Source organism: Anarhichas minor, unplaced genomic scaffold (assembly GCF_050575085.1).
Source record: "Anarhichas minor isolate MPS153535 unplaced genomic scaffold, ASM5057508v1 ptg000110l, whole genome shotgun sequence".
In the NCBI taxonomy this organism is placed as follows: Eukaryota; Metazoa; Chordata; class Actinopteri; order Perciformes; family Anarhichadidae; genus Anarhichas; species Anarhichas minor.
Window position 1 is genome coordinate 30,001 of NW_027466556.1, and position 21,549 is coordinate 51,549.

Here is a 21,549-nt window from a genome sequence, read left to right on the forward strand (position 1 = left end):
GTCTCCAACACATAGTTCTTTAAAACCTACAACAGTAGGTCAATTTTAAAACGTTAACGAACCTAAACCAGTTCATTAATTAACATTCCAATAATAAGAAAATATTGATATATTGATTGATTCTGTTTCCCTTTTTACCGTTACCCACATCTTTGAATGCATCTCTTCTTTAATCTTGCCTTTTTCTCACATATTTCTCAAGTGAAAAAGCAGCAGTGTCCTCTGCCTTTTGGAGAGAAAAGTGAAGAAACTTACAGCACCTGGTATTCCCAGGCGGTCTCCCATCCAAGTACTAACCAGGACCGACTCTGCTTAGCTTCCGAGATCGGACGAGATCGGGCACGAACAGAGAGGTATGGCCGTAAGCAAGTTTGTCTCCAACACATAGTTCTTTAAAACCTACAACAGTAGGTCAATTTTAAAACGTTAACGAACCTAAACCAGTTCATTAATTAACATTCCAATAATAAGAAAATATTGATATATTGATTGATTCTGTTTCCCTTTTTACCGTTACCCACATCTTTGAATGCATCTCTTCTTTAATCTTGCCTTTTTCTCACATATTTCTCAAGTGAAAAAGCAGCAGTGTCCTCTGCCTTTTGGAGAGAAAAGTGAAGAAACTTACAGCACCTGGTATTCCCAGGCGGTCTCCCATCCAAGTACTAACCAGGACCGACTCTGCTTAGCTTCCGAGATCGGACGAGATCGGGCACGAACAGAGAGGTATGGCCGTAAGCAAGTTTGTCTCCAACACATAGTTCTTTAAAACCTACAACAGTAGGTCAATTTTAAAACGTTAACGAACCTAAACCAGTTCATTAATTAACATTCCAATAATAAGAAAATATTGATATATTGATTGATTCTGTTTCCCTTTTTACCGTTACCCACATCTTTGAATGCATCTCTTCTTTAATCTTGCCTTTTTCTCACATATTTCTCAAGTGAAAAAGCAGCAGTGTCCTCTGCCTTTTGGAGAGAAAAGTGAAGAAACTTACAGCACCTGGTATTCCCAGGCGGTCTCCCATCCAAGTACTAACCAGGACCGACTCTGCTTAGCTTCCGAGATCGGACGAGATCGGGCACGAACAGAGAGGTATGGCCGTAAGCAAGTTTGTCTCCAACACATAGTTCTTTAAAACCTACAACAGTAGGTCAATTTTAAAACGTTAACGAACCTAAACCAGTTCATTAATTAACATTCCAATAATAAGAAAATATTGATATATTGATTGATTCTGTTTCCCTTTTTACCGTTACCCACATCTTTGAATGCATCTCTTCTTTAATCTTGCCTTTTTCTCACATATTTCTCAAGTGAAAAAGCAGCAGTGTCCTCTGCCTTTTGGAGAGAAAAGTGAAGAAACTTACAGCACCTGGTATTCCCAGGCGGTCTCCCATCCAAGTACTAACCAGGACCGACTCTGCTTAGCTTCCGAGATCGGACGAGATCGGGCACGAACAGAGAGGTATGGCCGTAAGCAAGTTTGTCTCCAACACATAGTTCTTTAAAACCTACAACAGTAGGTCAATTTTAAAACTTTAACGAACCTAAACCAGTTCATTAATTAACATTCCAATAATAAGAAAATATTGATATATTGATTGATTCTGTTTCCCTTTTTACCGTTACCCACATCTTTGAATGCATCTCTTCTTTAATCTTGCCTTTTTCTCACATATTTCTCAAGTGAAAAAGCAGCAGTGTCCTCTGCCTTTTGGAGAGAAAAGTGAAGAAACTTACAGCACCTGGTATTCCCAGGCGGTCTCCCATCCAAGTACTAACCAGGACCGACTCTGCTTAGCTTCCGAGATCGGACGAGATCGGGCACGAACAGAGAGGTATGGCCGTAAGCAAGTTTGTCTCCAACACATAGTTCTTTAAAACCTACAACAGTAGGTCAATTTTAAAACGTTAACGAACCTAAACCAGTTCATTAATTAACATTCCAATAATAAGAAAATATTGATATATTGATTGATTCTGTTTCCCTTTTTACCGTTACCCACATCTTTGAATGCATCTCTTCTTTAATCTTGCCTTTTTCTCACATATTTCTCAAGTGAAAAAGCAGCAGTGTCCTCTGCCTTTTGGAGAGAGAAGTGAAAAAACTTACAGCAACTGGTATTCCCAGGCGGTCTCCCATCCAAGTACTAACCAGGACCGACTCTGCTTAGCTTCCGAGATCGGACGAGATCGGGCACGAACAGAGAGGTATGGCCGTAAGCAAGTTTGTCTCCAACACATAGTTCTTTAAAACCTACAACAGTAGGTCAATTTTAAAACTTTAACGAACCTAAACCAGTTCATTAATTAACATTCCAATAATAAGAAAATATTGATATATTGATTGATTCTGTTTCCCTTTTTACCGTTACCCACATCTTTGAATGCATCTCTTCTTTAATCTTGCCTTTTTCTCACATATTTCTCAAGTGAAAAAGCAGCAGTGTCCTCTGCCTTTTGGAGAGAAAAGTGAAGAAACTTACAGCACCTGGTATTCCCAGGCGGTCTCCCATCCAAGTACTAACCAGGACCGACTCTGCTTAGCTTCCGAGATCGGACGAGATCGGGCACGAACAGAGAGGTATGGCCGTAAGCAAGTTTGTCTCCAACACATAGTTCTTTAAAACCCACAACAGTAGGTCAATTTTAAAACGTTAACGAACCTAAACCAGTTCATTAATTAACATTCCAATAATAAGAAAATATTGATATATTGATTGATTCTGTTTCCCTTTTTACCGTTACCCACATCTTTGAATGCATCTCTTCTTTAATCTTGCCTTTTTCTCACATATTTCTCAAGTGAAAAAGCAGCAGTGTCCTCTGCCTTTTGGAGAGAGAAGTGAAAAAACTTACAGCACCTGGTATTCCCAGGCTGTCTCCCATCCAAGTACTAACCAGGACCGACTCTGCTTAGCTTCCGAGATCGGACGAGATCCGGCGCGAACAGAGAGGTATGGCCGTAAGCAAGTTTGTCTCCAACACATAGTTCTTTAAAACCTACAACAGTAGGTCAATTTTAAAACGTTAACGAACCTAAACCAGTTCATTAATTAACATTCCAATAATAAGAAAATATTGATATATTGATTGATTCTGTTTCCCTTTTTACCGTTACCCACATCTTTGAATGCATCTCTTCTTTAATCTTGCCTTTTTCTCACATATTTCTCAAGTGAAAAAGCAGCAGTGTCCTCTGCCTTTTGGAGAGAAAAGTGAAGAAACTTACAGCACCTGGTATTCCCAGGCGGTCTCCCATCCAAGTACTAACCAGGACCGACTCTGCTTAGCTTCCGAGATCGGACGAGATCGGGCACGAACAGAGAGGTATGGCCGTAAGCAAGTTTGTCTCCAACACATAGTTCTTTAAAACCTACAACAGTAGGTCAATTTTAAAACTTTAACGAACCTAAACCAGTTCATTAATTAACATTCCAATAATAAGAAAATATTGATATATTGATTGATTCTGTTTCCCTTTTTACCGTTACCCACATCTTTGAATGCATCTCTTCTTTAATCTTGCCTTTTTCTCACATATTTCTCAAGTGAAAAAGCAGCAGTGTCCTCTGCCTTTTGGAGAGAAAAGTGAAGAAACTTACAGCACCTGGTATTCCCAGGCGGTCTCCCATCCAAGTACTAACCAGGACCGACTCTGCTTAGCTTCCGAGATCGGACGAGATCGGGCACGAACAGAGAGGTATGGCCGTAAGCAAGTTTGTCTCCAACACATAGTTCTTTAAAACCTACAACAGTAGGTCAATTTTAAAACTTTAACGAACCTAAACCAGTTCATTAATTAACATTCCAATAATAAGAAAATATTGATATATTGATTGATTCTGTTTCCCTTTTTACCGTTACCCACATCTTTGAATGCATCTCTTCTTTAATCTTGCCTTTTTCTCACATATTTCTCAAGTGAAAAAGCAGCAGTGTCCTCTGCCTTTTGGAGAGAGAAGTGAAAAAACTTACAGCACCTGGTATTCCCAGGCTGTCTCCCATCCAAGTACTAACCAGGACCGACTCTGCTTAGCTTCCGAGATCGGACGAGATCGGGCGCGAACAGAGAGGTATGGCCGTAAGCAAGTTTGTCTCCAACACATAGTTCTTTAAAACCTACAACAGTAGGTCAATTTTAAAACGTTAACGAACCTAAACCAGTTCATTAATTAACATTCCAATAATAAGAAAATATTGATATATTGATTGATTCTGTTTCCCTTTTTACCGTTACCCACATCTTTGAATGCATCTCTTCTTTAATCTTGCCTTTTTCTCACATATTTCTCAAGTGAAAAAGCAGCAGTGTCCTCTGCCTTTTGGAGAGAAAAGTGAAGAAACTTACAGCACCTGGTATTCCCAGGCGGTCTCCCATCCAAGTACTAACCAGGACCGACTCTGCTTAGCTTCCGAGATCGGACGAGATCGGGCACGAACAGAGAGGTATGGCCGTAAGCAAGTTTGTCTCCAACACATAGTTCTTTAAAACCTACAACAGTAGGTCAATTTTAAAACTTTAACGAACCTAAACCAGTTCATTAATTAACATTCCAATAATAAGAAAATATTGATATATTGATTGATTCTGTTTCCCTTTTTACCGTTACCCACATCTTTGAATGCATCTCTTCTTTAATCTTGCCTTTTTCTCACATATTTCTCAAGTGAAAAAGCAGCAGTGTCCTCTGCCTTTTGGAGAGAAAAGTGAAGAAACTTACAGCACCTGGTATTCCCAGGCGGTCTCCCATCCAAGTACTAACCAGGACCGACTCTGCTTAGCTTCCGAGATCGGACGAGATCGGGCACGAACAGAGAGGTATGGCCGTAAGCAAGTTTGTCTCCAACACATAGTTCTTTAAAACCTACAACAGTAGGTCAATTTTAAAACGTTAACGAACCTAAACCAGTTCATTAATTAACATTCCAATAATAAGAAAATATTGATATATTGATTGATTCTGTTTCCCTTTTTACCGTTACCCACATCTTTGAATGCATCTCTTCTTTAATCTTGCCTTTTTCTCACATATTTCTCAAGTGAAAAAGCAGCAGTGTCCTCTGCCTTTTGGAGAGAAAAGTGAAGAAACTTACAGCACCTGGTATTCCCAGGCGGTCTCCCATCCAAGTACTAACCAGGACCGACTCTGCTTAGCTTCCGAGATCGGACGAGATCGGGCACGAACAGAGAGGTATGGCCGTAAGCAAGTTTGTCTCCAACACATAGTTCTTTAAAACCTACAACAGTAGGTCAATTTTAAAACGTTAACGAACCTAAACCAGTTCATTAATTAACATTCCAATAATAAGAAAATATTGATATATTGATTGATTCTGTTTCCCTTTTTACCGTTACCCACATCTTTGAATGCATCTCTTCTTTAATCTTGCCTTTTTCTCACATATTTCTCAAGTGAAAAAGCAGCAGTGTCCTCTGCCTTTTGGAGAGAGAAGTGAAAAAACTTACAGCAACTGGTATTCCCAGGCGGTCTCCCATCCAAGTACTAACCAGGACCGACTCTGCTTAGCTTCCGAGATCGGACGAGATCGGGCACGAACAGAGAGGTATGGCCGTAAGCAAGTTTGTCTCCAACACATAGTTCTTTAAAACCTACAACAGTAGGTCAATTTTAAAACTTTAACGAACCTAAACCAGTTCATTAATTAACATTCCAATAATAAGAAAATATTGATATATTGATTGATTCTGTTTCCCTTTTTACCGTTACCCACATCTTTGAATGCATCTCTTCTTTAATCTTGCCTTTTTCTCACATATTTCTCAAGTGAAAAAGCAGCAGTGTCCTCTGCCTTTTGGAGAGAAAAGTGAAGAAACTTACAGCACCTGGTATTCCCAGGCGGTCTCCCATCCAAGTACTAACCAGGACCGACTCTGCTTAGCTTCCGAGATCGGACGAGATCGGGCACGAACAGAGAGGTATGGCCGTAAGCAAGTTTGTCTCCAACACATAGTTCTTTAAAACCTACAACAGTAGGTCAATTTTAAAACGTTAACGAACCTAAACCAGTTCATTAATTAACATTCCAATAATAAGAAAATATTGATATATTGATTGATTCTGTTTCCCTTTTTACCGTTACCCACATCTTTGAATGCATCTCTTCTTTAATCTTGCCTTTTTCTCACATATTTCTCAAGTGAAAAAGCAGCAGTGTCCTCTGCCTTTTGGAGAGAGAAGTGAAAAAACTTACAGCACCTGGTATTCCCAGGCTGTCTCCCATCCAAGTACTAACCAGGACCGACTCTGCTTAGCTTCCGAGATCGGACGAGATCGGGCGCGAACAGAGAGGTATGGCCGTAAGCAAGTTTGTCTCCAACACATAGTTCTTTAAAACCTACAACAGTAGGTCAATTTTAAAACGTTAACGAACCTAAACCAGTTCATTAATTAACATTCCAATAATAAGAAAATATTGATATATTGATTGATTCTGTTTCCCTTTTTACCGTTACCCACATCTTTGAATGCATCTCTTCTTTAATCTTGCCTTTTTCTCACATATTTCTCAAGTGAAAAAGCAGCAGTGTCCTCTGCCTTTTGGAGAGAAAAGTGAAGAAACTTACAGCACCTGGTATTCCCAGGCGGTCTCCCATCCAAGTACTAACCAGGACCGACTCTGCTTAGCTTCCGAGATCGGACGAGATCGGGCACGAACAGAGAGGTATGGCCGTAAGCAAGTTTGTCTCCAACACATAGTTCTTTAAAACCTACAACAGTAGGTCAATTTTAAAACGTTAACGAACCTAAACCAGTTCATTAATTAACATTCCAATAATAAGAAAATATTGATATATTGATTGATTCTGTTTCCCTTTTTACCGTTACCCACATCTTTGAATGCATCTCTTCTTTAATCTTGCCTTTTTCTCACATATTTCTCAAGTGAAAAAGCAGCAGTGTCCTCTGCCTTTTGGAGAGAGAAGTGAAAAAACTTACAGCACCTGGTATTCCCAGGCTGTCTCCCATCCAAGTACTAACCAGGACCGACTCTGCTTAGCTTCCGAGATCGGACGAGATCCGGCGCGAATTTTTTTTTTTGTTATCTTTTATTATCAAAAATGTCACAAGTTAATTTTTACAATTTTCTTTGTATCAATAATATATATATATATATATATTTACAATAAACAGGAAGTAATATCAAAATATATCCTCAGCTAGATTAGCCACTTCACGAGCATACATCAAGCAACAAAAACCCATATTAAGCAAAACAGGCAAAACGAGGCAAAATAAAACAACCCGCAAGAGAAACCAGCCAAGCAGCCCAAAGGCAAAAAAAAACCTTATCCATGAGACTAACCCTAAAAAGAAATTATTACAACCCCAAAACTCCACCTCAGACATAGACATAAAGGCCAAACAAATAAATAAGCAACCAAATATACAAACAAAATACACAAACGAAAAAAAAAACAACCTAAAAGAGATAACCTGCTCTTTGATAGCGGCTCAAGCAAAACTATCTTAGGCCTCCTATTAGGATAACTCAGAACAGGAAGCAGAGCCTCCCATCCTCCTCGACCTTACACAGGGACGTTCTGTTTAAAAACATTTCAGAGAACCACTCTTCTCTACAGACATGCAGCAGTCCCAGGTGAGCTCTTAAAAGATTCTTAAATAGTGCTTTTGCATTTACTTGCTTTTGCTCAAACACAGCATAATTTCTCCTTAGGACTACTGCATGCCTGGCAAGAGCAAGAAGTGTGTTCATCTGAACCACCGTCCCCCCTTTACCCTGCTTGGGTAGGCCGAAAAGCCAAACCCAGTCCCACTCACTCAGTTCTTGCACCTTAGCACCACAATACGTACCCAAAAGCTGGCGCACATAATTCCGTATATCAGTTAGAGCGGAGCATTTAAAAATGAGATGGTCAAAATCCTCATCCTCTACCCCACAGACCGCACATGACCTTTGGAACTTGAGTTTGTGGAGCTGATGCAGGACGATACTGGTATAGTACCTCCTGTGCCTAAGCTTAAAGTCAGTATCAAAAACTGCATGAGGAATGGAAGGAACAAGCAGGTTACTCCAAATTGATTTTATGTCTTTGTTAGGGAACAAAGCAGCCCAGTGTGGCTCTGACGCAGGTTTTTTAGTAAGCTTCTGAATTAGAGTATCATAGATCACTTTAGTTTTTATTTGCGTGACTGGCACATTCCTCTCACCCTGACACAGGAAGAAGCTCACAGCATCACCCTGCACTTGATTACTACATTGCTTCAGAGCCCTCCAATTCTCGTCCACACAGTCATTTACACTCATCCCCAGTTCAGTAATTTGCTTTCCCTTAAAAGGCCCTCCCGCCCTTCTCAGTGCTATCAATGTTTTGGTTTTATCGAAAGTTAAACCCCACCTCCCCCCACAGACTCCCCCCAGCGTAGACAAACCCGCCTCGCGGAGAGCCTTGGAAATGAGGGGCCTGCCCTTATGGGAGAAGAAAGGCGAGTTGAGGAAAGGTAATTTCATCACTTGCTCTTTAAATTCAAAGTCAGGTCTGAGGTGGGGCAGAAACTTGTCCCAAGCCTCCAGCACCTCGCGATAGAACCCCGGCAACCCCCCTGTAACATTTCTGGGAGAGAAAGCGTACAAATTGTAACTGCTCCTCTCACCATACTCTGCCAGGAAGCCCGCCAAGGTATCTTTCCAAGGATGCAGCCTCGAGTGATCCAGAAAACGCCCTATTAATTTGACCCTAAGTGCATCTCTTTTGGCACTAATGTCAATCAGATCTAAACCCCCCTCCCTTTTTTTAGCTATTAATGTCCTGCGAGCAATCATATTTCCCCTCCCCTTCCACAAAAACGAGGAGATCACACTGTTCAGTGAATTTAGCGCCCAATCCGGCAGCTCACAGGACCCGAGAATATGGTTAATTTTGGACAAAACTAGAGCATTAGATACAATTACCTTTCCTCTGATATTCAGCCCTCGCGCTTTCCACAGATTACATATGTTTTGAGTTTTTTTAATCATTTCCTTCCAGTTTCTATCCCTAGCTTTAGCCCCATCTTTCCCTACATAGACTCCTAAGATTTTCCTCTCCTCGTCAGTTACTTTAAAACCCCATTTGTTTGTGTCAAACCCTGCCTCCTTGAAAACCATTATTTCTGATTTAGAATTGTTTACTTTTGCCCCAGAGGCCATCTCATAGTCATTTATATGCACCATGACCCTCTCTATATGTGTACTGTTATTTAAAAAGATATTTATATCATCCGCGTATTGAATAACTTTGACCATATTCCCTCTCTCGGTTTTAATCCCAGCTATTTCATTGTCATTAATTATGCTTAAAGCCAACGGCTCCGCCACAAGGCTGTATAGCATGGCAGACAGGGGGCAACCCTGCCTAATGGACCTCTGCAGCTCCACAGGATCAGTCAAGAAACCGTTGACCTTAACGCGGCTTCTAGCCTTTTTATATAATAATTTCACCCAATTTATGTATTTTTCACCAAACCCATATTTATTTAATACCTCCCACATAAACTCATGTTCCACCCTGTCAAATGCTTTCTCTAAGTCTATCCCTAATAAACACCCCCCCTCTCTATTCATACTATCTACTAGGTTTTTTATTGCAATTATATTATCACTTATATCCCTATCCGGAATGCTATAGGTCTGAGTGTCAATGACAATAGTTTTAATTACCTCTCTCATCCTATTAGCCAACACCTTTGCTATGATTTTGTAATCTGTATTTAACAGGCTTATGGGTCTGTAATATTCCAGCCTATCTTTTGTACCTTTCTGCTTGTATATTAATGTGATAATCCCTTCCGATATCTTGTCAGGCATGATATTTTGCCTCGCCATCTCATCAAAAACATGTAACAAAATGGGAGAGAGTAAAACAGAAAACTCGTTATACACCTCGGCAGTAAGGCCATCAGAACCTGGGCTCTTATTGTGTTTAAGGCTTTTTATGACTGCCTCTATCTCCTGCCTAGAGATAGGCAAGTCACAATAATTTTTATCATTTTCACTTATTTGGGTTCCTATCTGATTCGTCATTTTTACTATGTGCTCCTTTAGAGGCCCTTGCCCTTTATACAGCTCACTATAGTAGTCTTTTACTATTTTTAAAAGGTCCTTGCTTTCAGTGCATACTAGGTCCTCGCTGCTCACCAGTTGATTTATATATTGCTTCTCTTGTTTTATCCTCTCCAACCCCAGAAAAAAACCCGTGCTTTTTTCCCCTTCAAGCAGGAACTGCGACCTACTCCTGACCGCGGCGCCCTTGCAACGTTTGGTCTCAATATCCGTCAGTTTATTCCTATATAATTCATAGTTTTCACTATTATAATTTGTATCTAGCTCCATCTTCTCTAATTCCTTGTTTAATAAATCATTTAACATGCTCTCCTCTCTTTTCTCTTCCCATTTTTTATTCTTACTATAACTAATGCTTATTTTCTTTATTCTTAATTTAATTTCCTCCCAGTATTCTATTTTATTATCTACATATGGCATGTCATATGCACTTTGGGTTAGTAATTTCTTTACTTTATTCTTATACGCTGTGTCCTCCAACAAACTGTTATTATAGCACCATGTGCCCTTGCCTTTTTTAGCCGTGCTGTCACCAAATTTTAAATCCACGTACGCGTGATCGCTCCATGCATTAAACACATACTTCATGTCAGTAACCCGTTTAACTAGACCCGAAGCCACCAGGCCCAGGTCTATTCGGGTTTGTTTTAACTTGCCCAGGACAACCTGTCTTCTAGAATAACCCCTTGTCCTAGGGTTAATTACCCTCCATACATCCATTAAGTTTTTTTCTATCATGATATCTTTAAGTGCAGTTCTACTCGTGTCACACCTAAATTTATCATTATAATTGTCACTGCTACTAAGCGTGATATTATAGTCCCCTAGAATAATAGTATTATTATTTATCCACTTGTTCAGACTTCCGAAGAAGTTTCTGCGTTCCTCCTCAATACTGGGCGCATGTATATTAATCAGTCTAATTATATCACTATTTATTAATATATCCACTATCACACACTTGCCATTGCTAGCTCTATATACACATTTACTACTAGTACTAAGTTTTCTGCTAATTAGTACTGCGACCCCTCGTGCTCGCCCAATACCCTCCTGGGAGTAAATCACCCCTTTCCACAGTTTTTGAGCATGGCTGACAGCCTTTAGGTCCCACCCAGTTTCTTGAAGACAAATTATGTCCACATGTTTGTTCCTATCAAACACTGCTCTCATTTTACCTGGGTCTTTTAAGCCATTGGCATTAAAAGAAAGAAAAGACTGAGAGTCAAAGGCCATGAGGGCTGTCAGTAAAGGCACATAAAGCATAGCAAAACAAAACATGGTGTTATTTTTTCAGTGCTTTATTCCGATTATCAGACCCTTTTATAATCTCTCCATCCCTTTTCCTCACCCTTTGGCCCTTCTCGATGTCCATGTCTGAGTCCGAGGGGTCACTTAATAGCAGCGGGGAGCCGCAGTTCCCAATGTCTTGAGGAACAAAGCTGTCCAGGGAAGACCCCATCGCCGCCTTTTCCTCAGCCCTCTTTCGCAGCTCTACCTCTGCGTCTTCCAATAGCACCGCCTTCGGTTTCCTCGCAACCAGTCTCCCCACTCGGGCCTTGCCCGGCTTGGTCTGGACTTGCTCCTTCAGCCTGGCACTGGCTCGTGCCTCTCCCACCTTTAGCTCTGGCTGGCTGGGCACCAGCCTTGGCCCACTCAGATCAATCTGGCTGGACGCCGTCTCCGGCACCTCCACTATTTCAGTTCTCCTCCCTGCATCGGTCGTCCTCCGTGGCTTCACCACCACGCCTGCTGCTGTCACTGGCTCCACCCCTGCACCTGCCCTTGTCACTGGCTCCACAACTGCACCTGCCTCTTTCGCTGGCGCCGTAGCTGCACCTGGCGCTGTCACTGGCTCCACTGCTGCACCTGCCCTTGTCACTGGCTCCACAGCTGCACCTGCTTTCACCGCTGTAGTCTCTGCCATACAGGCTGCAGGCTTCGGCCTCATTACAGCCGTAGTCATCGCCGTTCTCTCTTTGTTCAGCTCGCTCACACAGGTCCCCGCAGCAGCCTCATCATCCTCTTCCTCCTCCATCTCCTCCTCCTCCTCCTCCTCCTCGTCCACGTCCTCCTCCACGGTGCCAGTGCTCGACGTACCGTCGTCGCTCTGCACCTCCTCCTCCTCCTGCTCCTCCTCCACCTCCTCCGCAGTCCCCACCATCTCCTCTTCTGTCACCTCCACATGGCACACACAGCTGTCCGGTGCCCGCTTACATCCCTTGCATTTGTTAGTCTTTCGTGTGGAACACTCCCTAGAAAAATGCCCTTGCTCTCCGCAGGTGTAGCATGTGAACTCAGGGCATTCTCTTTGAACATGCCCAGGCTGCATGCAGAGCCTACATATTTTGGTCTGCCTGTCATGAATTACCCGGAAATACTCCGAGCCCAGCACCGTGTTAAATTTTGTAGAATATGGTAGCGAACGGACTCTTTCGTTGAATTTAACTCGTAGAAATCGAGTGCCGTCCGTCACCTTAGAGCCTGGCCACATTCTGCGTCTAATAGGTGACATAGGCGTTACCCCCCAGCTATCCAGTCTCAAAAAGATATCATTGTCTCTGATATAATAGGGCAGATTGAGAAAAGAGACGATGAGCTCGTCGTTAGTGATCTCTCTAGCATGAACCCTTGTTTCCCCAATCTTAAAACCCTCCATCAGTTTTTTCTTACCCGTTATGTTGCTCATTGTGAGTTCAAACTTCTTTTGGCCGAGCACTCTGCACGCCAGTAACGCACCGCACAACCTCTGCACATGACTGATGAGCTCGATAGCACTCATAGTCTCTCCGCCTTCCATCTCCACGTTCACAGTTAGGCTCCGTGAGGCCCGTTCCTCCGTTCTTGTAACAGCATCGCTGCCGTCTCCATTCTTCGTCAGTTCTCCCGTTCTTTTAACAGCATCACTGCTGTCACCATTCTTCGTCAGTTCTTCCACACCTTTGGCACCACCACTGCCCCCGTTCTCCGTCAGTTCTACTGTACCGTTGTCAACACCACGGCCCTCTCCGCCCACCACCAAACCGCTGGGGTTATCCGTAAGAGTTAATGTGAGTTCATTCCAGGTCGGGTTTACCGGGTGGTCCGCCATTTTGGGGGAAAAAAAAAAAGGACTAAAAACGCCCCTCAAAAAAAACACGGGGGATAGCTCACAAAACACGGAAAAAAACGCTTCCCCCCGCTCAGTGAGACACTGACGGGGGTACTACTGACAAAATCAGCTGAGCAAAACCAAAAAAAACCTTCTCTTAGGACATGTAAAACAAACGAAAGGAGAGAGAGATAAGAGGAGAAAAACAAAGCACAGCCGTGTGCTTCCTCCAAGGAGGAAGTAGCTCTAACCCACAATGCACTCTGGTCTGAAACAGGACAGAGAGGTGTGGCCGTAAGCAAGTTTGTCTCCAACACATAGTTCTTTAAAACCTACAACAGTAGGTCAATTTTAAAACGTTAACGAACCTAAACCAGTTCATTAATTAACATTCCAATAATAAGAAAATATTGATATATTGATTGATTCTGTTTCCCTTTTTACCGTTACCCACATCTTTGAATGCATCTCTTCTTTAATCTTGCCTTTTTCTCATATTTCTCAAGTGAAAAGCAGCAGTGTCCTCTGCCTTTTGGAGAGAAAAGTGAAGAAACTTACAGCACCTGGTATTCCCAGGCGGTCTCCCATCCAAGTACTAACCAGGACCGACTCTGCTTAGCTTCCGAGATCGGACGAGATCGGGAACGAACAGAGAGGTATGGCCGTAAGCAAGTTTGTCTCCAACACATAGTTCTTTAAAACCTACAACAGTAGGTCAATTTTAAAACGTTAACGAACCTAAACCAGTTCATTAATTAACATTCCAATAATAAGAAAATATTGATATATTGATTGATTCTGTTTCCCTTTTTACCGTTACCCACATCTTTGAATGCATCTCTTCTTTAATCTTGCCTTTTTCTCACATATTTCTCAAGTGAAAAAGCAGCAGTGTCCTCTGCCTTTTGGAGAGAGAAGTGAAAAAACTTACAGCACCTGGTATTCCCAGGCTGTCTCCCATCCAAGTACTAACCAGGACCGACTCTGCTTAGCTTCCGAGATCGGACGAGATCCGGCGCGAACAGAGAGGTATGGCCGTAAGCAAGTTTGTCTCCAACACATAGTTCTTTAAAACCTACAACAGTAGGTCAATTTTAAAACGTTAACGAACCTAAACCAGTTCATTAATTAACATTCCAATAATAAGAAAATATTGATATATTGATTGATTCTGTTTCCCTTTTTACCGTTACCCACATCTTTGAATGCATCTCTTCTTTAATCTTGCCTTTTTCTCACATATTTCTCAAGTGAAAAAGCAGCAGTGTCCTCTGCCTTTTGGAGAGAAAAGTGAAGAAACTTACAGCACCTGGTATTCCCAGGCGGTCTCCCATCCAAGTACTAACCAGGACCGACTCTGCTTAGCTTCCGAGATCGGACGAGATCGGGCACGAACAGAGAGGTATGGCCGTAAGCAAGTTTGTCTCCAACACATAGTTCTTTAAAACCTACAACAGTAGGTCAATTTTAAAACGTTAACGAACCTAAACCAGTTCATTAATTAACATTCCAATAATAAGAAAATATTGATATATTGATTGATTCTGTTTCCCTTTTTACCGTTACCCACATCTTTGAATGCATCTCTTCTTTAATCTTGCCTTTTTCTCATATTTCTCAAGTGAAAAGCAGCAGTGTCCTCTGCCTTTTGGAGAGAGAAGTGAAAAAACTTACAGCACCTGGTATTCCCAGGCTGTCTCCCATCCAAGTACTAACCAGGACCGACTCTGCTTAGCTTCCGAGATCGGACGAGATCGGGCGCGAACAGAGAGGTATGGCCGTAAGCAAGTTTGTCTCCAACACATAGTTCTTTAAAACCTACAACAGTAGGTCAATTTTAAAACGTTAACGAACCTAAACCAGTTCATTAATTAACATTCCAATAATAAGAAAATATTGATATATTGATTGATTCTGTTTCCCTTTTTACCGTTACCCACATCTTTGAATGCATCTCTTCTTTAATCTTGCCTTTTTCTCACATATTTCTCAAGTGAAAAAGCAGCAGTGTCCTCTGCCTTTTGGAGAGAAAAGTGAAGAAACTTACAGCACCTGGTATTCCCAGGCGGTCTCCCATCCAAGTACTAACCAGGACCGACTCTGCTTAGCTTCCGAGATCGGACGAGATCGGGCACGAACAGAGAGGTATGGCCGTAAGCAAGTTTGTCTCCAACACATAGTTCTTTAAAACCTACAACAGTAGGTCAATTTTAAAACGTTAACGAACCTAAACCAGTTCATTAATTAACATTCCAATAATAAGAAAATATTGATATATTGATTGATTCTGTTTCCCTTTTTACCGTTACCCACATCTTTGAATGCATCTCTTCTTTAATCTTGCCTTTTTCTCATATTTCTCAAGTGAAAAGCAGCAGTGTCCTCTGCCTTTTGGAGAGAGAAGTGAAAAAACTTACAGCACCTGGTATTCCCAGGCGGTCTCCCATCCAAGTACTAACCAGGACCGACTCTGCTTAGCTTCCGAGATCGGACGAGATCGGGCACGAACAGAGAGGTATGGCCGTAAGCAAGTTTGTCTCCAACACATAGTTCTTTAAAACCTACAACAGTAGGTCAATTTTAAAACTTTAACGAACCTAAACCAGTTCATTAATTAACATTCCAATAATAAGAAAATATTGATATATTGATTGATTCTGTTTCCCTTTTTACCGTTACCCACATCTTTGAATGCATCTCTTCTTTAATCTTGCCTTTTTCTCACATATTTCTCAAGTGAAAAAGCAGCAGTGTCCTCTGCCTTTTGGAGAGAAAAGTGAAGAAACTTACAGCACCTGGTATTCCCAGGCGGTCTCCCATCCAAGTACTAACCAGGACCGACTCTGCTTAGCTTCCGAGATCGGACGAGATCGGGCACGAACAGAGAGGTATGGCCGTAAGCAAGTTTGTCTCCAACACATAGTTCTTTAAAACCTACAACAGTAGGTCAATTTTAAAACGTTAACGAACCTAAACCAGTTCATTAATTAACATTCCAATAATAAGAAAATATTGATATATTGATTGATTCTGTTTCCCTTTTTACCGTTACCCACATCTTTGAATGCATCTCTTCTTTAATCTTGCCTTTTTCTCACATATTTCTCAAGTGAAAAAGCAGCAGTGTCCTCTGCCTTTTGGAGAGAGAAGTGAAAAAACTTACAGCACCTGGTATTCCCAGGCTGTCTCCCATCCAAGTACTAACCAGGACCGACTCTGCTTAGCTTCCGAGATCGGACGAGATCCGGCGCGAACAGAGAGGTATGGCCGTAAGCAAGTTTGTCTCCAACACATAGTTCTTTAAAACCTACAACAGTAGGTCAATTTTAAAACGTTAACGAACCTAAACCAGTTCATTAATTAACATTCCAATAATAAGAAAATATTGATATATTGATTGATTCTGTTTCCCTTTTTACCGTTACCCACATCTTTGAATGCATCTCTTCTTTAATCTTGCCTTTTTCTCACATATTTCTCAAGTGAAAAAGCAGCAGTGTCCTCTGCCTTTTGGAGAGAAAAGTGAAGAAACTTACAGCACCTGGTATTCCCAGGCGGTCTCCCATCCAAGTACTAACCAGGACCGACTCTGCTTAGCTTCCGAGATCGGACGAGATCGGGCACGAACAGAGAGGTATGGCCGTAAGCAAGTTTGTCTCCAACACATAGTTCTTTAAAACCTACAACAGTAGGTCAATTTTAAAACTTTAACGAACCTAAACCAGTTCATTAATTAACATTCCAATAATAAGAAAATATTGATATATTGATTGATTCTGTTTCCCTTTTTACCGTTACCCACATCTTTGAATGCATCTCTTCTTTAATCTTGCCTTTTTCTCACATATTTCTCAAGTGAAAAAGCAGCAGTGTCCTCTGCCTTTTGGAGAGAAAAGTGAAGAAACTTACAGCACCTGGTATTCCCAGGCGGTCTCCCATCCAAGTACTAACCAGGACCGACTCTGCTTAGCTTCCGAGATCGGACGAGATCGGGCACGAACAGAGAGGTATGGCCGTAAGCAAGTTTGTCTCCAACACATAGTTCTTTAAAACCTACAACAGTAGGTCAATTTTAAAACGTTAACGAACCTAAACCAGTTCATTAATTAACATTCCAATAATAAGAAAATATTGATATATTGATTGATTCTGTTTCCCTTTTTACCGTTACCCACATCTTTGAATGCATCTCTTCTTTAATCTTGCCTTTTTCTCACATATTTCTCAAGTGAAAAAGCAGCAGTGTCCTCTGCCTTTTGGAGAGAGAAGTGAAAAAACTTACAGCACCTGGTATTCCCAGGCTGTCTCCCATCCAAGTACTAACCAGGACCAACTCTGCTTAGCTTCCGAGATCGGACGAGATCCGGCGCGAACAGAGAGGTATGGCCGTAAGCAAGTTTGTCTCCAACACATAGTTCTTTAAAACCTACAACAGTAGGTCAATTTTAAAATGTTAACGAACCTAAACCAGTTCATTAATTAACATTCCAATAATAAGAAAATATTGATATATTGATTGATTCTGTTTCCCTTTTTACCGTTACCCACATCTTTGAATGCATCTCTTCTTTAATCTTGCCTTTTTCTCATATTTCTCAAGTGAAAAGCAGCAGTGTCCTCTGCCTTTTGGAGAGAGAAGTGAAAAAACTTACAGCACCTGGTATTCCCAGGCTGTCTCCCATCCAAGTACTAACCAGGACCGACTCTGCTTAGCTTCCGAGATCGGACGAGATCGGGCGCGAACAGAGAGGTATGGCCGTAAGCAAGTTTGTCTCCAACACATAGTTCTTTAAAACCTACAACAGTAGGTCAATTTTAAAACGTTAACGAACCTAAACCAGTTCATTAATTAACATTCCAATAATAAGAAAATATTGATATATTGATTGATTCTGTTTCCCTTTTTACCGTTACCCACATCTTTGAATGCATCTCTTCTTTAATCTTGCCTTTTTCTCACATATTTCTCAAGTGAAAAAGCAGCAGTGTCCTCTGCCTTTTGGAGAGAAAAGTGAAGAAACTTACAGCACCTGGTATTCCCAGGCGGTCTCCCATCCAAGTACTAACCAGGACCGACTCTGCTTAGCTTCCGAGATCGGACGAGATCGGGCACGAACAGAGAGGTATGGCCGTAAGCAAGTTTGTCTCCAACACATAGTTCTTTAAAACCTACAACAGTAGGTCAATTTTAAAACGTTAACGAACCTAAACCAGTTCATTAATTAACATTCCAATAATAAGAAAATATTGATATATTGATTGATTCTGTTTCCCTTTTTACCGTTACCCACATCTTTGAATGCATCTCTTCTTTAATCTTGCCTTTTTCTCACATATTTCTCAAGTGAAAAAGCAGCAGTGTCCTCTGCCTTTTGGAGAGAGAAGTGAAAAAACTTACAGCACCTGGTATTCCCAGGCTGTCTCCCATCCAAGTACTAACCAGGACCGACTCTGCTTAGCTTCCGAGATCGGACGAGATCCGGCGCGAACAGAGAGGTATGGCCGTAAGCAAGTTTGTCTCGAACACATAGTTCTTTAAAACCTACAACAGTAGGTCAATTTTAAAACGTTAACGAACCTAAACCAGTTCATTAATTAACATTCCAATAATAAGAAAATATTGATATATTGATTGATTCTGTTTCCCTTTTTACCGTTACCCACATCTTTGAATGCATCTCTTCTTTAATCTTGCCTTTTTCTCACATATTTCTCAAGTGAAAAAGCAGCAGTGTCCTCTGCCTTTTGGAGAGAAAAGTGAAGAAACTTACAGCACCTGGTATTCCCAGGCGGTCTCCCATCCAAGTACTAACCAGGACCGACTCTGCTTAGCTTCCGAGATCGGACGAGATCGGGCACGAACAGAGAGGTATGGCCGTAAGCAAGTTTGTCTCCAACACATAGTTCTTTAAAACCTACAACAGTAGGTCAATTTTAAAACTTTAACGAACCTAAACCAGTTCATTAATTAACATTCCAATAATAAGAAAATATTGATATATTGATTGATTCTGTTTCCCTTTTTACCGTTACCCACATCTTTGAATGCATCTCTTCTTTAATCTTGCCTTTTTCTCACATATTTCTCAAGTGAAAAAGCAGCAGTGTCCTCTGCCTTTTGGAGAGAAAAGTGAAGAAACTTACAGCACCTGGTATTCCCAGGCGGTCTCCCATCCAAGTACTAACCAGGACCGACTCTGCTTAGCTTCCGAGATCGGACGAGATCGGGCACGAACAGAGAGGTATGGCCGTAAGCAAGTTTGTCTCCAACACATAGTTCTTTAAAACCTACAACAGTAGGTCAATTTTAAAACTTTAACGAACCTAAACCAGTTCATTAATTAACATTCCAATAATAAGAAAATATTGATATATTGATTGATTCTGTTTCCCTTTTTACCGTTACCCACATCTTTGAATGCATCTCTTCTTTAATCTTGCCTTTTTCTCACATATTTCTCAAGTGAAAAAGCAGCAGTGTCCTCTGCCTTTTGGAGAGAAAAGTGAAGAAACTTACAGCACCTGGTATTCCCAGGCGGTCTCCCATCCAAGTACTAACCAGGACCGACTCTGCTTAGCTTCCGAGATCGGACGAGATCGGGCACGAACAGAGAGGTATGGCCGTAAGCAAGTTTGTCTCCAACACATAGTTCTTTAAAACCTACAACAGTAGGTCAATTTTAAAACGTTAACGAACCTAAACCAGTTCATTAATTAACATTCCAATAATAAGAAAATATTGATATATTGATTGATTCTGTTTCCCTTTTTACCGTTACCCACATCTTTGAATGCATCTCTTCTTTAATCTTGCCTTTTTCTCACATATTTCTCAAGTGAAAAAGCAGCAGTGTCCTCTGCCTTTTGGAGAGAGAAGTGAAAAAACTTACAGCACCTGGTATTCCCAGGCTGTCTCCCATCCAAGTACTAACCAGGACCAACTCTGCTTAGCTTCCGAGATCGGACGAGATCCGGCGCGAACAGAGAGGTATGGCCGTAAGCAAGTTTGTCTCCAACACATAGTTCTTTAAAACCTACAACAGTAGGTCAATTTTAAAATGTTAACGAACCTAAACCAGTTCATTAATTAACATTCCAATAATAAGAAAATATTGATATATTGATTGATTCTGTTTCCCTTTTTACCGTTACCCACATCTTTGAATGCATCTCTTCTTTAATCTTGCCTTTTTCTCATATTTCTCAAGTGAAAAGCAGCAGTGTCCTCTGCCTTTTGGAGAGAGAAGTGAAAAAACTTACAGCACCTGGTATTCCCAGGCTGTCTCCCATCCAAGTACTAACCAGGACCGACTCTGCTTAGCTTCCGAGATCGGACGAGATCGGGCGCGAACAGAGAGGTATGGCCGTAAGCAAGTTTGTCTCCAACACATAGTTCTTTAAAACCTACAACAGTAGGTCAATTTTAAAACGTTAACGAACCTAAACCAGTTCATTAATTAACATTCCAATAATAAGAAAATATTGATATATTGATTGATTCTGTTTCCCTTTTTACCGTTACCCACATCTTTGAATGCATCTCTTCTTTAATCTTGCCTTTTTCTCATATTTCTCAAGTGAAAAGCAGCAGTGTCCTCTGCCTTTTGGAGAGAGAAGTGAAAAAACTTACAGCACCTGGTATTCCCAGGCTGTCTCCCATCCAAGTACTAACCAGGACCGACTCTGCTTAGCTTCCGAGATCGGACGAGATCGGGCGCGAACAGAGAGGTATGGCCGTAAGCAAGTTTGTCTCCAACACATAGTTCTTTAAAACCTACAACAGTAGGTCAATTTTAAAACGTTAACGAACCTAAACCAGTTCATTAATTAACATTCCAATAATAAGAAAATATTGATATATTGATTGATTCTGTTTCCCTTTTTACCGTTACCCACATCTTTGAATGCATCTCTTCTTTAATCTTGCCTTTTTCTCACATATTTCTCAAGTGAAAAAGCAGCAGTGTCCTCTGCCTTTTGGAGAGAAAAGTGAAGAAACTTACAGCACCTGGTATTCCCAGGCGGTCTCCCATCCAAGTACTAACCAGGACCGACTCTGCTTAGCTTCCGAGATCGGACGAGATCGGGCACGAACAGAGAGGTATGGCCGTAAGCAAGTTTGTCTCCAACACATAGTTCTTTAAAACCTACAACAGTAGGTCAATTTTAAAACGTTAACGAACCTAAACCAGTTCATTAATTAACATTCCAATAATAAGAAAATATTGATATATTGATTGATTCTGTTTCCCTTTTTACCGTTACCCACATCTTTGAATGCATCTCTTCTTTAATCTTGCCTTTTTCTCACATATTTCTCAAGTGAAAAAGCAGCAGTGTCCTCTGCCTTTTGGAGAGAGAAGTG

General features: G+C 41.2%; 35 non-coding genes and 4 pseudogenes across 35 annotated transcripts; all 39 read right to left on the reverse strand.

Annotated features, from left to right (window-relative positions):
* Positions 1–248: 248 nt before the first annotated feature.
* LOC142940025 (5S ribosomal RNA) lies at positions 249–367 on the reverse strand. Its single transcript, XR_012950353.1, has one exon. It is a non-coding gene; the product is annotated as a 5S ribosomal RNA (ribosomal RNA).
* A 254-nt stretch (positions 368–621) lies between these two features.
* On the reverse strand, positions 622–740 carry LOC142940026 (5S ribosomal RNA). Its single transcript, XR_012950354.1, has one exon. It is a non-coding gene; the product is annotated as a 5S ribosomal RNA (ribosomal RNA).
* Positions 741–994: 254 nt separating this feature from the next.
* LOC142940027 (5S ribosomal RNA) lies at positions 995–1,113 on the reverse strand. The gene has a single exon (XR_012950355.1). It is a non-coding gene; the product is annotated as a 5S ribosomal RNA (ribosomal RNA).
* A 254-nt stretch (positions 1,114–1,367) lies between these two features.
* Positions 1,368–1,486, reverse strand: LOC142940028 (5S ribosomal RNA). The gene has a single exon (XR_012950356.1). It is a non-coding gene; the product is annotated as a 5S ribosomal RNA (ribosomal RNA).
* A 254-nt stretch (positions 1,487–1,740) lies between these two features.
* On the reverse strand, positions 1,741–1,859 carry LOC142940030 (5S ribosomal RNA). Its single transcript, XR_012950358.1, has one exon. It is a non-coding gene; the product is annotated as a 5S ribosomal RNA (ribosomal RNA).
* Positions 1,860–2,113: 254 nt separating this feature from the next.
* On the reverse strand, positions 2,114–2,232 carry LOC142939925 (5S ribosomal RNA). Its single transcript, XR_012950315.1, has one exon. It is a non-coding gene; the product is annotated as a 5S ribosomal RNA (ribosomal RNA).
* Positions 2,233–2,486: 254 nt separating this feature from the next.
* Positions 2,487–2,605, reverse strand: LOC142940031 (5S ribosomal RNA). Its single transcript, XR_012950359.1, has one exon. It is a non-coding gene; the product is annotated as a 5S ribosomal RNA (ribosomal RNA).
* A 254-nt stretch (positions 2,606–2,859) lies between these two features.
* LOC142939968 (5S ribosomal RNA) lies at positions 2,860–2,978 on the reverse strand (annotated as a pseudogene).
* A 254-nt stretch (positions 2,979–3,232) lies between these two features.
* LOC142940032 (5S ribosomal RNA) lies at positions 3,233–3,351 on the reverse strand. The gene has a single exon (XR_012950360.1). It is a non-coding gene; the product is annotated as a 5S ribosomal RNA (ribosomal RNA).
* Positions 3,352–3,605: 254 nt separating this feature from the next.
* On the reverse strand, positions 3,606–3,724 carry LOC142940033 (5S ribosomal RNA). Its single transcript, XR_012950361.1, has one exon. It is a non-coding gene; the product is annotated as a 5S ribosomal RNA (ribosomal RNA).
* Positions 3,725–3,978: 254 nt separating this feature from the next.
* Positions 3,979–4,097, reverse strand: LOC142939890 (5S ribosomal RNA). Its single transcript, XR_012950281.1, has one exon. It is a non-coding gene; the product is annotated as a 5S ribosomal RNA (ribosomal RNA).
* Positions 4,098–4,351: 254 nt separating this feature from the next.
* LOC142940034 (5S ribosomal RNA) lies at positions 4,352–4,470 on the reverse strand. Its single transcript, XR_012950362.1, has one exon. It is a non-coding gene; the product is annotated as a 5S ribosomal RNA (ribosomal RNA).
* Positions 4,471–4,724: 254 nt separating this feature from the next.
* LOC142939746 (5S ribosomal RNA) lies at positions 4,725–4,843 on the reverse strand. The gene has a single exon (XR_012950143.1). It is a non-coding gene; the product is annotated as a 5S ribosomal RNA (ribosomal RNA).
* Positions 4,844–5,097: 254 nt separating this feature from the next.
* LOC142939747 (5S ribosomal RNA) lies at positions 5,098–5,216 on the reverse strand. The gene has a single exon (XR_012950144.1). It is a non-coding gene; the product is annotated as a 5S ribosomal RNA (ribosomal RNA).
* A 254-nt stretch (positions 5,217–5,470) lies between these two features.
* On the reverse strand, positions 5,471–5,589 carry LOC142939928 (5S ribosomal RNA). The gene has a single exon (XR_012950317.1). It is a non-coding gene; the product is annotated as a 5S ribosomal RNA (ribosomal RNA).
* Positions 5,590–5,843: 254 nt separating this feature from the next.
* LOC142939748 (5S ribosomal RNA) lies at positions 5,844–5,962 on the reverse strand. The gene has a single exon (XR_012950145.1). It is a non-coding gene; the product is annotated as a 5S ribosomal RNA (ribosomal RNA).
* A 254-nt stretch (positions 5,963–6,216) lies between these two features.
* LOC142939891 (5S ribosomal RNA) lies at positions 6,217–6,335 on the reverse strand. The gene has a single exon (XR_012950282.1). It is a non-coding gene; the product is annotated as a 5S ribosomal RNA (ribosomal RNA).
* A 254-nt stretch (positions 6,336–6,589) lies between these two features.
* Positions 6,590–6,708, reverse strand: LOC142939749 (5S ribosomal RNA). The gene has a single exon (XR_012950146.1). It is a non-coding gene; the product is annotated as a 5S ribosomal RNA (ribosomal RNA).
* A 7,027-nt stretch (positions 6,709–13,735) lies between these two features.
* LOC142939814 (5S ribosomal RNA) lies at positions 13,736–13,854 on the reverse strand. The gene has a single exon (XR_012950207.1). It is a non-coding gene; the product is annotated as a 5S ribosomal RNA (ribosomal RNA).
* Positions 13,855–14,108: 254 nt separating this feature from the next.
* Positions 14,109–14,227, reverse strand: LOC142939969 (5S ribosomal RNA; annotated as a pseudogene).
* Positions 14,228–14,481: 254 nt separating this feature from the next.
* On the reverse strand, positions 14,482–14,600 carry LOC142939750 (5S ribosomal RNA). The gene has a single exon (XR_012950147.1). It is a non-coding gene; the product is annotated as a 5S ribosomal RNA (ribosomal RNA).
* A 251-nt stretch (positions 14,601–14,851) lies between these two features.
* Positions 14,852–14,970, reverse strand: LOC142939893 (5S ribosomal RNA). The gene has a single exon (XR_012950284.1). It is a non-coding gene; the product is annotated as a 5S ribosomal RNA (ribosomal RNA).
* A 254-nt stretch (positions 14,971–15,224) lies between these two features.
* On the reverse strand, positions 15,225–15,343 carry LOC142939752 (5S ribosomal RNA). Its single transcript, XR_012950149.1, has one exon. It is a non-coding gene; the product is annotated as a 5S ribosomal RNA (ribosomal RNA).
* A 251-nt stretch (positions 15,344–15,594) lies between these two features.
* Positions 15,595–15,713, reverse strand: LOC142939753 (5S ribosomal RNA). Its single transcript, XR_012950150.1, has one exon. It is a non-coding gene; the product is annotated as a 5S ribosomal RNA (ribosomal RNA).
* Positions 15,714–15,967: 254 nt separating this feature from the next.
* LOC142939754 (5S ribosomal RNA) lies at positions 15,968–16,086 on the reverse strand. The gene has a single exon (XR_012950151.1). It is a non-coding gene; the product is annotated as a 5S ribosomal RNA (ribosomal RNA).
* A 254-nt stretch (positions 16,087–16,340) lies between these two features.
* On the reverse strand, positions 16,341–16,459 carry LOC142939970 (5S ribosomal RNA; annotated as a pseudogene).
* A 254-nt stretch (positions 16,460–16,713) lies between these two features.
* On the reverse strand, positions 16,714–16,832 carry LOC142939755 (5S ribosomal RNA). Its single transcript, XR_012950152.1, has one exon. It is a non-coding gene; the product is annotated as a 5S ribosomal RNA (ribosomal RNA).
* Positions 16,833–17,086: 254 nt separating this feature from the next.
* LOC142939756 (5S ribosomal RNA) lies at positions 17,087–17,205 on the reverse strand. The gene has a single exon (XR_012950153.1). It is a non-coding gene; the product is annotated as a 5S ribosomal RNA (ribosomal RNA).
* A 254-nt stretch (positions 17,206–17,459) lies between these two features.
* Positions 17,460–17,578, reverse strand: LOC142939934 (5S ribosomal RNA). Its single transcript, XR_012950323.1, has one exon. It is a non-coding gene; the product is annotated as a 5S ribosomal RNA (ribosomal RNA).
* A 251-nt stretch (positions 17,579–17,829) lies between these two features.
* LOC142939894 (5S ribosomal RNA) lies at positions 17,830–17,948 on the reverse strand. Its single transcript, XR_012950285.1, has one exon. It is a non-coding gene; the product is annotated as a 5S ribosomal RNA (ribosomal RNA).
* A 254-nt stretch (positions 17,949–18,202) lies between these two features.
* LOC142939757 (5S ribosomal RNA) lies at positions 18,203–18,321 on the reverse strand. The gene has a single exon (XR_012950154.1). It is a non-coding gene; the product is annotated as a 5S ribosomal RNA (ribosomal RNA).
* Positions 18,322–18,575: 254 nt separating this feature from the next.
* On the reverse strand, positions 18,576–18,694 carry LOC142939971 (5S ribosomal RNA; annotated as a pseudogene).
* Positions 18,695–18,948: 254 nt separating this feature from the next.
* LOC142939758 (5S ribosomal RNA) lies at positions 18,949–19,067 on the reverse strand. Its single transcript, XR_012950155.1, has one exon. It is a non-coding gene; the product is annotated as a 5S ribosomal RNA (ribosomal RNA).
* Positions 19,068–19,321: 254 nt separating this feature from the next.
* LOC142939759 (5S ribosomal RNA) lies at positions 19,322–19,440 on the reverse strand. Its single transcript, XR_012950156.1, has one exon. It is a non-coding gene; the product is annotated as a 5S ribosomal RNA (ribosomal RNA).
* A 254-nt stretch (positions 19,441–19,694) lies between these two features.
* On the reverse strand, positions 19,695–19,813 carry LOC142939760 (5S ribosomal RNA). Its single transcript, XR_012950157.1, has one exon. It is a non-coding gene; the product is annotated as a 5S ribosomal RNA (ribosomal RNA).
* A 254-nt stretch (positions 19,814–20,067) lies between these two features.
* On the reverse strand, positions 20,068–20,186 carry LOC142939935 (5S ribosomal RNA). Its single transcript, XR_012950324.1, has one exon. It is a non-coding gene; the product is annotated as a 5S ribosomal RNA (ribosomal RNA).
* A 251-nt stretch (positions 20,187–20,437) lies between these two features.
* LOC142939895 (5S ribosomal RNA) lies at positions 20,438–20,556 on the reverse strand. Its single transcript, XR_012950286.1, has one exon. It is a non-coding gene; the product is annotated as a 5S ribosomal RNA (ribosomal RNA).
* Positions 20,557–20,807: 251 nt separating this feature from the next.
* LOC142939896 (5S ribosomal RNA) lies at positions 20,808–20,926 on the reverse strand. Its single transcript, XR_012950287.1, has one exon. It is a non-coding gene; the product is annotated as a 5S ribosomal RNA (ribosomal RNA).
* Positions 20,927–21,180: 254 nt separating this feature from the next.
* On the reverse strand, positions 21,181–21,299 carry LOC142939761 (5S ribosomal RNA). Its single transcript, XR_012950158.1, has one exon. It is a non-coding gene; the product is annotated as a 5S ribosomal RNA (ribosomal RNA).
* Positions 21,300–21,549: the final 250 nt, after the last annotated feature.